Source organism: Lygodium microphyllum, chromosome 28 (genome assembly GCF_053477565.2).
Source record: "Lygodium microphyllum isolate KBCC chromosome 28, Lygodium_microphyllum_v1.1.10, whole genome shotgun sequence".
In the NCBI taxonomy this organism is placed as follows: domain Eukaryota; kingdom Viridiplantae; phylum Streptophyta; class Polypodiopsida; order Schizaeales; family Lygodiaceae; genus Lygodium; species Lygodium microphyllum.
The window spans coordinates 64,965,356-64,976,060 of record NC_141162.1 but is presented as its reverse complement, the minus strand read 5'-3'; positions in this window follow the sequence as shown (position 1 = coordinate 64,976,060).

Here is a 10,705-nt window from a genome sequence, read left to right as displayed (position 1 = left end):
GTTAGGGTCAATTGCAATACCATTCGGCTTGATCAAAAAGCCCAAAAAGTCTATATGCTCAACTGCAAACTCGCACTTCTCCGGCTTAACATATAGCTGATGGTGGCGGAGCCGGGAGAAGACTTTGTGCAAGTGCTCCAAATGCTCCTCCAGAGTTTTGCTGTAAATTAAGACATCATCAATATAGATGATTACAAAATCATCTAGGAAATCAATAAAAACTTTATCCATTAGTTCACAAAAGGTTGCTGGGGCATTTGTGAGTCCCTCAGGCATCACCAGCCATTCATAACTGCCATAACGGCTCCTAAAAGCTGTCTTTTCTTCGTCGCCTTCTGCTATTCGAATCTGATGATATCCCGACCTCAAGTCGAGACGCATGAAGAACCTGGCACCTTGAAGCCGATCCAATAAATCATCAACGACAGGCACGGGATATCGATTTCTGACTGTGAATTTGTTGAGAGCCCGGTAATCTGTACATAACCGGAGTGAGCCGTCCTTCTTCTTAACAAAGAGTACTGGAGCTCCATAGGGGGATCTACTTGGCCGCATGTGCCCAGAGGCTTCCATTTGACCAGTCTGCTTCTTGAGCTCCACCAATTCCGTGCCTGTCATCCTGTAAATCAGCCCAGCTGGGGGTTGAACTCCTGGCACAAGATTAATCTTATGATCGACACTTCTACGAGGCGGCAACCCATCGAGCAAATGGTCAGGCATGACATCTTGAAACTGATTAAGGAGCTCTTGCACCTTGTCGTTACCTATGGTCCAGATGATCTACTGAATCATTGGCTCTTCTTCAATTACGCGTGTAATGCAAAGACGTAACTGCCCCCCATGTTTCAATTCTTTTTCTAGCTGCTTAGCCGTAATTTCTGACATAGGTGAGACTTGATTGTGATCCTGATGATGCTGATGGTGAGCACATGCATCCCCTGTGAAGATTGGGATGGGAACGGGTTGGGGTGGAGAGGTCGATTCCTGATGTTGTTGAGAAACTGTGTTGACTTTACTATCTGTTAGCTGCACTGTTGCGTGAAGAACTCTTGATGAAACTTGCTTAACTGGTGTGTGCCTTTGAGGTGACTGTTTGGGAACCCATTTCTGTGTGTAGTTAGTATGAATAGTAGAAATTGAGTGACTCACCCGCTTATTGTCGAGGTGAGTAGTCACTGGAATTGGCGATGAAGATACAGCATGATCCTGAGACCTGCTGCGAAAGTATGGAACCCACACCACTATGGTTGGGGTTTGAAGATAAATCTTGTTTCTTTGCATCCCCAAAATTTGCATCACATGATGATCTACCCAATCCATTCCTAAAATGCCCTCAAACCCATCCATGGGTACAACAATGAAGTTTAACTTTGCTCGCCACTGCCCTATTTGCACTAAAACATCCTTTGCCATTTCACAAGCTTTATAGTTTCCCTGCACGAATGAAACTTCAACCCCTGTTGCCTTCGAGGGGCTGACGCCCAGGCGCGCTGCTACCTGCGGTGAAAGAAAATTATGTGTGGCACCTGTGTCCACCATTAAATTTTGCGAGACGTCTTCCACTGCTGCCTGCACATACATATTGTTGATGCGAGGAATAAAAGCAGGCATAGTAGGAGGGGTGTTAGCCCCGACAGCGCCCACTCTAGCTTGATGATCCCAATCCTTACTGTCTTCTTCAATTTCTGTAATGTGAACTGAGGATGGGGGCAACGCAGTACTAGCTTGAACATAAGCTGCCCTAGATCCACTTGTTGATGCCGTTGCCCCTTTGGAACAATCTCGAGCGAAGTGAGGCCCTCCACATAAATTACATGCTATGGGGCCTCCTCTTCCTCTATATCCACTAGCATAACCCCCCTGCGACGAAAAATTACTTCGACCAACTCCTGCACCTGTAGATCTAAAAGTTGTAGATGTACTGGCAGGGCTTGAGTCGGTCCTTGTGCCTTCAGTATACTCAATTCGAAGGGGTTGTTGACTTGACCATCCCGTTTCTGCACTAGCATTGGTTTGATTGAACCCTTGACTTGTTCTTGGAGCCCATGATGTGCCACCAGAAGACGTATTGCGCATGGATCCGACTTGCCTACCTTCAAAATCCATGAGCCTTTCAGCCATATTCATAGCATCTGCAACTGTAGCTGGCTCCTATTTTTCTATTTCTTGACGAGCCCAGTGTTGCAGACCATATAGAAAACCATGTAGTTTTGTCGTCGGATCCATGTCGTGAAGCTGAAGCATAAGAGATCGGTATTTTTGAATGTAATCCCTCATTCTTCCAGCATACTGCTTGAGGAAACGCCATTCGTCTCTGACTTTGAAGGGCTCATTCTTGGGAACAAAATAATCTATCATCTCTTTCTGTAGATCCTCCCAAGAAAGTTTGCCCCCCTGTTGTTCCTCCTCAAACATAAGCCACTTAGCCGCGTCTCCATCTAATAACTGAGCTGCTGCGAGACCTTTGCGGCGGCTTGAAATTTTCATTAATTTCAGGTACCCGTCCACCTCACAGATCCATCTATTTAAGCTGACGGAGTCTCTTTCTCCTTTGTATTTGTTCGCTGGTTGCGGTTTAAATTTTCCCATTTCATCCGAAGACGAATCATCCCGATCTCTTCTGTCTTTCTTTCTGCATCTTCTATGTGGTTCAACTTCATTATCTGTTTCAGCCTGAATTTTTCCCATAGCTTTGGGCAACATTGTGGCCAAAAGATCTTGCATCATACCCCGCATGGCCTCAATAGAGTTGGGCTCCCTACGAAACGCCACTCTTTCCTTCAATGCTGCATCCAAATCATCCTCATGTTCCGTTGGGTACTCTTCCCCAACCTTCATTTGGGGTTTACTAGCCCCAATTCCGAGGGCTACCGAGATTTCATCTCGTTCCTCTCTAGCTACACTTTTATTTTTGTTGCGTCCACCCATTTTTGATGACACACAACTAGCTTTCCACTATGATCACTCCCACGCCCGTTGAAGGTCCTGCCTGTGAGGAGAGGCTCTGATACCAAGTGTTACACACTAGGAGTGCATAAGGTAAATATCCCCAAGTTGACTTTGGCACAACATAACACGTCACGTCACAACACGTCATAGCACGACACGGCGCGGCACGACACGGCACGGCACGGCACGACACGGCACGTCACGACATAACACGATTGCAAGAAAAGAGAGTGAGAGAGTTTTGAGAATGAAAGTGAGAAGATGTTTTAGATTGAGAAAGATTTACAAAGGAACGGGCAATTTGAAGATGGCGCAACACGCTACCAATATCATCTCAACACCGTTTGGTAAGGAAGCAAGAGGATGCTCCCTTATACTCCTTGAGCCTTTGCATCCAAGAGCATAGCCAAAAAACCTTATTGTAGCATACTTCTCAATAAGTATGATATTGTCTTTATTGATAGGTATGTGGGAATAACCTAGATATTTGAATAAAGTATTCAAAGCAATCATTGGTATAAATGGCTTGTCACTATACTTTGTCCTTCTTCTCCACCTCCCTACCCATATGCTCAATATCAACTTGTATTTGAGTCTCCAGAAACTCTTCTTTAGTTGGAAGTGTCTTTGAGTGCTCAAGAGCCTTTTGTAGGCATAAAAAATGAGCATCGTTTGCCTCAACAAAATTTGTGGTGTTACTATCTAGGACATAGAATTTCTCATTGGAATCATCAATAAGGTCATGATCAGCCTCAAAGGCCTCATTAATCACTCCAATGCAAAAGTCATCCCTGAGCCTTGTGAATTTTTTATATCACTAAAAGTAATGTGAACTCATTCCCAAGTATGGGAATTGAGGGGAGATTGGCAAGAGTGAGGGATTCATGGTATGCCTTTTTGCTCCTCTTCCACAAGGTTACCCGCTTTCAAATTGACTATGTCAATCTCATTTGACATTTTTCCCTCTTGCTCAATAGGCAAAATCTCCTCCATATCCATTCGGCTTCTTCAATGCCTATGATTCTCTTGTAGGAGGATATAGTCTCATGAAGCCTTGTTGGGTTAGCAAGCTCTTCTTGTGAAGCTAGGACGCATAAGAAACAAGAGTAGAATTCATATAACTCACAATACTTTTTATGGAATGACTAGTATAATGTTTTCTTGCAATCTTCGAGAAACTGTTGGAGCTGTTTCCTTACAATTCTCTTAGAATTAGACTTATTTCCCTAGTGTGGATAGTGTATGAAGAATGTGGAATCTTCAACAACTTTCTGTGCTTCACAAGGTCTTTGGAGGTGTTTAACTCATCTTGGATGAAATCCATGTTGGAACAAATGATATCCTATAAATTGAATGGAGCATTGAACATTTTCTTGGCATTATCAAAGCTTGAATTATGATGTACTTTTTGAAGGGAGGAGAATAGCCTCTCTACAAGGGACTCGTCTATATGACTTTCTTTCCAACACATATATCCTTTTAGATATTAGGATCTTTAAGATTTTTAGGATTTTCTCTAGGTTTGCACTCTCCTAGCAAAAGGGGGTGTTCATTAGCTAATATCCCCCCTCCAATGAATACAGCTTCAACTTCTAGGACATCAAGACATGTGGTCTTTTCTTCATTTAACTCCATTGGCTTGGTAGCCAAGTAATAGAAACAAAAATTAGGAAATCATACAATATGGCATTAGAAACCAACTTGGACTCCAAGGTACATAGAAAGATGTTTCGACTTTGCCACAAAGTCTCCATGCACACCATAGGGTCCACGTGCAAAAATGACATAAAAATGGAAGATTAGTCTAGTAATTAAGCGTGGAATTGAAGTACATGATTAATGAAATGAAACATTACAAAGAGAAGGCAACAATTTAAGACTGGAACATCACAAGATTAGATAAGTGGAGGCATTGGATAACATTCATCTACAACTTGCGTAGGACTAGCACATCCACTTGGCAAAGACCTCAAAGTATATCATTGCATGTCAAAGACAATGAAAATTTTTGAGAATAATTACCTTGATTTAATAATGGATTGCTTAGGCTAAATGCAAGTTGTTTCAAGAACATTCATTTATCATAAATAGCCATGGATAATTATAGTGATGCTATCTAAAAAGTATAAATAGGATATGGGTAATGTGCACATGCTAAGAGGATGTTGAGAATAACAAATGATGCATGATATCTATGCCCATAGAGGCTTGCCCATAAGTGGCTTTGTATAGAAGATAGACATATGATGTATGCTCTAGGAAGAGATGTCCTGAATCCCATAAGCACAGTGAGGTACAGTGGTACTATCCAAAAGCTATAAAGGCATGTACTTGTTGACACTCATTTGAAGTAATGGAACTATCAGTTTGAGTCATTGTTAGTGTCAATGTCCATCTTACACAAGAATGTCTTTACAAGTCTAAGCTTCCATCTTGGACTTAATTCACTTGTGTAACAATTAGTCTATCTAAGTCTATATCATCTCACGAGTAGTGTCTTCATCTTCCATCCTCCATAGCTCCTGCCATGCTCTAGATTTGTGTTTTTCAACAGAGGACACACTAAGGATAGCATAATTTGAGGACATCATGAGGTGCACTTTCTTGAGATACACTTGCTTGCTAATGTGTTACATAACAATGCTAATGTGTTACATAATAGTGTGGAGGCTTGCAATTTGTTATTTCCCTTCAAAATCCTAATGATGTCTATCACAAGAGGATTCACTAAAGATACCATAAACATGAGGACATCATGAGGATTTCATAGGGAAGTGCTTTGTGATGATTCACTAAACATACCATAGATATGAGGACATCACGAGGATTTCATTGGGAAGTACTTCTAGTGAGAAACTATAATGTACACAAGCAGTCAGAATACACCTTTCCATGGCAAAGTACAACTAGCTATCAAGCTTAGACAATTGTGGATATTGAGATGCACATTCTTACATTGGACTTAAATGGTTATGGACAAACTCCATGCCAACTCAATTAGCATCCCAAAAATCCAAGGTACAAATTTACTTTAGGACTAGGACTTGAATATAGGAGTGGCATCAAACTATGAAACATGGACAACCAATTTAGGTAGAGTACAAGCTACTATTTATACACATGAAGTTTATACATAGATAGGCTTTAAGATGGAGCATAGCTATTCGGTAGCACAAGAGGAGGAACTCACACAATTATCATTGGGTCAATGTAGCCAAAGGAAAATATTAAGCATAAGATTATTGAGAAATTGCAAATTGGGAGAGCACAAGATAACGATGTGTTCATGGGTAAAGTTAGTCTTGAAGCCCACCTCTACTATGGTATCATGAGAGATTCACAAAATGATAACCTAGGCTTGGTTTGGCTCCATAACCTTAAGCACAGAAAAGCCAAGGATTCACACCTTGAGCCAATTTGATACTTGAACTCTAAATACTCCTTCCACCTTTATGAATTTAATATATGGATCAAAGGCCCAAATCTTGTATCTATCATTGTGTGAGCTAGTATTATATTATCTTGTGTTTCCCACACACACACATACATGCACGCACGCACATCTAGGCCCTCCATGCCCACATGAGATTGTATCACTAGAGCTCATTGCTACTGGATAGAACTCTACGTTTTACACATAACCATAGTTAGTTTCCTTTCTTATTTTGCTTTATGGTACATGTTTTGCCCAGACAGCTGTACCGTCATACACATGATTGTAACTCATGGTCTCATAGGTCATTTTGGCCTTTTGTAGAAGTTAATATATCATTTCTTTCTCTCTCTCTCTCTCTCTCTCTCTCTCTCTCTCTCTCTCTCTCTCTCTCTCTCTCTCTCTCTCTCTCTCTCTCTCTCTCTCTCTCTCTCTCTCTCTCGTGCTCCAACAAACAAAATAATATCAAGACATTACAAGAACATGAAATCTACCATGACAACTGCTACTTATTGAGGTAATTGACTAGTTTGTCATGCCGTTTGTTGTATAAGGGATGGAATCAATGAAGATGAAAGATTAGAGATGAGCACTTCTCAGCAATATATACATTAAGAACAAAATAATAGATGCCAAAAAGGACACATTTATTGAAGATACCCCATAAAACTATTTTGTGGTGTACAAAATAAAAATTTGTCAAGGCCTTAAATCACTTAGACATTTATGAAGCACAATAACTAACAATTTGGTCCATCCCAAGTTTATATGCTTCAATTATTACCACAATTTATATGGGATTTAAAGTGAAGAACCTACCTCCATCCTTTTCCTAATTAGTAACGTCCTATATCCATTCTCACAAAAAATGCATTTCACTATAAATAAAATAATGCAAGATAGAATGGGCAACTATTATGATATACTTGTTTCTAAAAGCAAGTATTAGAACTCTAGGTGTAAAGCTTAAATTAAAAAAACATTTTCCTTATCAAAGAAATCATCTCATTCGATCAATTGTTTCATCCATTTATGCTTGTCCAAGTTAGGTTTGAAGGGGATAGTAGAGCTTCCTAAAGCACTTCTAGTCTGTAGTCCCAGTGCACCTCTTGTTTGTGGTTTGAATGTACCTATGAGTTGGGTAATATCAAAGGCAAGAATTGAGAACCCATAAAGCCACATCAAATCTTCAACTCTTTAAAGACAAAATTTCTAGTTTGTCAAGCTTATTCACATTACTTGAAGAAGAAACCAATGAGTGCTTCTATATTGAAAGTAAACTTGTTTGAAGCTATATGTTTCAGTTATTTCCATAATTTCTCACTTAGGCAGCTCCATGGCAGCTATCACACAGCAACTTCATTGCCCCGAAGTGGCAAGCGAAGTTGTTGTGCGAATTTCACTTAACAATCCATTTCTCATCTTTCTTTCTCCTCTTTTCCCTCTCTGTTTCTAATTTTTTTTCTTTATCCTCTCCCTCTCTCTGTCCTCCCCCAATTCCCTATGTCCAATTCTCGCTCTCTCTCTTTCTCTACCTTTTATTTTAGTTTATTTTTTATCCTCTCCTAGTTTTTTGTGTGTGTGTGTGTCTCTCTCTCTCTCTCTCTCTCTCCCCTTTTATTCTCCCCCTTCTCTCCTCTCTTTTCATTCTCTCTCCCTCTCCTCTTTCTACCTTTCTTTTTCTTCTTCTCTCTCTCTTCATTCTCTTTTTAAATTTTTTCTTTTCTCACTCTCACTCTCTCTTAAATTTTATATTTTCTCTCTCTATTATTCTCTCTCTCTTTGTCTATATTATCTCTTCTTCTTCCTCCTCTCTCTCCTTTTCTTCTCTCTTTCTCTCTCTCTCTCCTCTATTTTTTATTCTCTCTCTATTTTTAAAATTTTCTCTTTCCTCTCTATAATGTCTCCGTCCCCTTTTCTTCTCTCCCCTTTCTCCTAATTTTCCTTTTTTTCTTCTCTCCCCCTCTCTCTCTCTCTCTCTTTGAAAATTTATATTTCTTCTCTTTATAATTCTCTCTCCACGTTCTCTCTCTCTCTCTCCTCTTATTCTTTCACTTTATTTCCCCAGTCTCTCTTAAAGTATGTGAATTTTATATTTTTTCTATATATAATTCTCTCTTCATGTTCATATTCTCTCTCTTTTTCTCCTCTCTCTCTCTCTATGTGCCCCCTTTTATTCTCCTCCCATTTCTCCTAAATTTCTTTTTTTTCTTCTCTCCCTCTCTCTCTCTCTCTCTTTTAAATTTTATATTATATATATCTCTCTCTTCCCCCCTCTCTAAGAAAATTTTTAATTTAAAAAATGCTTCTCTTTTCTCTTTTTTCCCATCTCTCTTCCTCTTTTCTTCTTTCTTCTTCTTCTTCTCTCTCTCCGCTTTTCTTCTCGCTCTCCCTCTCTCTCCTCTCTTTTCCTTCTCTCTCCTCTTTTTAAATTCTTCTCTCTTCTCATTCTCTCTTTAAATTTTTTGTTTTCTCTTTTTCATTTTATCTTTCCTCTTGTTATAATCTTCTCTCTGTGTTCAATTTCTCTCTTCTTATTCTTTTTCTTCTTTTCTCTCTCTCCTTTTCTTCTCCCCCTCTCTCCTCTCTTTTCCTTTTTTCTTTTCCACGCACACACACTTTCTCTTAAATTTTCTATTTTTTTCTCTCTCCTCTTCTTTATTTTTTGCACTCTTTGTATATTTCTCTTAGTTTCCCTCTTTTGCCTTCTCTCTCTCTCTCTCTCTCTCCCCCTATTTTTCTTTTCCTCTCTCTCTTTCAAGTTTTTTCTCGCCCTCTTTTCTCTCTCTATTTTTCTCTTTTTTGTCTTTCCCTTTCTCTCCCCCCTTTCTCTCTCTTTCAAATTATATATTTCCTCTATGTCTCTCTCTCTAAGTCAAAAACTATATAAAAAAGGTTAATTAAAAATAATACTATTCTCTTTTCTCTCCCTCCTCTCTTCGTATTTTTCTCTTTCTTCTTCTTCTTCTTCTTCTTTTTATTCTTATCCTTCTTCTTCTTCAGTCTATCTCCCTCTTAAAGTGTGTGAAAAACTGTCAAAAAAACTTTTAAAAATATTTAATAAAAAAGTTTAATATGAGAGAGAGAGAGAGAGAGAGAGAGAGAGCCTAGGCCCTATAATGAGAGAGAGAAGAAGGGGGGAGGGGGGGAGGGGCTTTTAATTAAAAAGGGGAGGCAAAAGAGAAAAATGAGAGATTACACGTGAGAGAGAGGGGAGGGGAGGGGGTTTTAATTAAAAAATGGAGGTTTGAAAAAGAGGGTAAGTTCGGGTAGCCCTTTGGAGGTTTGAGGCTTTTTGAACCTACAACGAAAATAATATAGTAGTACGATAAGATGGATTCAAAGTGAGGAACTTGCCTCTATCTTTTTCCTAATGGGTTATATCTTACATCAATTCTAGCATATGATTTTCTTCACCACAAATAATGTAGGATAGAATTGGGCAAGTATTATTGTATGCTTGTTTCTAGGTGTAAAGCTTACAAAAATAGAAGAGTTATCCTCATAAGATAAATCAACTCCTTTGAGTAACACATTCACTCATAAAAGCATTGTCTAAGGGAGCTTTAAAGGAGATAGTAGAGCTTCCTAAGCACCTAGTATTTGTAGTCCCAATGTACCTCTTGTTTGTGGTCCTAATGTACTTGTGAGCCGACTACCTTTAGAACTAGGAATACATGACTCATAGATACTTCAAGTCTCCAATGTTTTTAAGACAATGATTCTAGCTTGTCAAGATCATCAATGCTATCGATGCACCTATGAGTTGGCCGACCTTAAATCTAGGAATAAAGGATCCATAGACCACTTCAACTCTTCAAAGTTTTTAAGACAATAATTCTAGCTTGTCAAGGTCATCAATGTTATCAATGTACCTATGAGTTGGGCAACCTTAAAACTAGGAATTAAGAATCCATATATCACTTCAAGTCTTCAATGTTTTTCAATTATAGATTGTCGAGATTATTAATGTTATTAGAGCTTTTTGTATAGAAAATATTGTTGATCTTATATAGATGTGATGTGTTACACCTCATTAAGCAAGTTTAAAAAACAACAAGTCATTCTTAGAGGGGTAAACCGAGTTTAAAACTGAAGATCAAAGAGTGGTTAAAAAAATGAAGAGCAAAGGGGGGACTTTAAAAAATGACAAGGGGAGTTAAAAAAATGAAAGAGTTGAAGGCCTTACCCTTTCTCCAGATAGGTACATGATGAACCATTGGTAACATACATGGTAATGAAATGAGCTATCATTCACTATAAGGAATGATTGGGGTCCTTGATCCATTCATCCCCACATATTATAGTAGAATAGGAATCCGT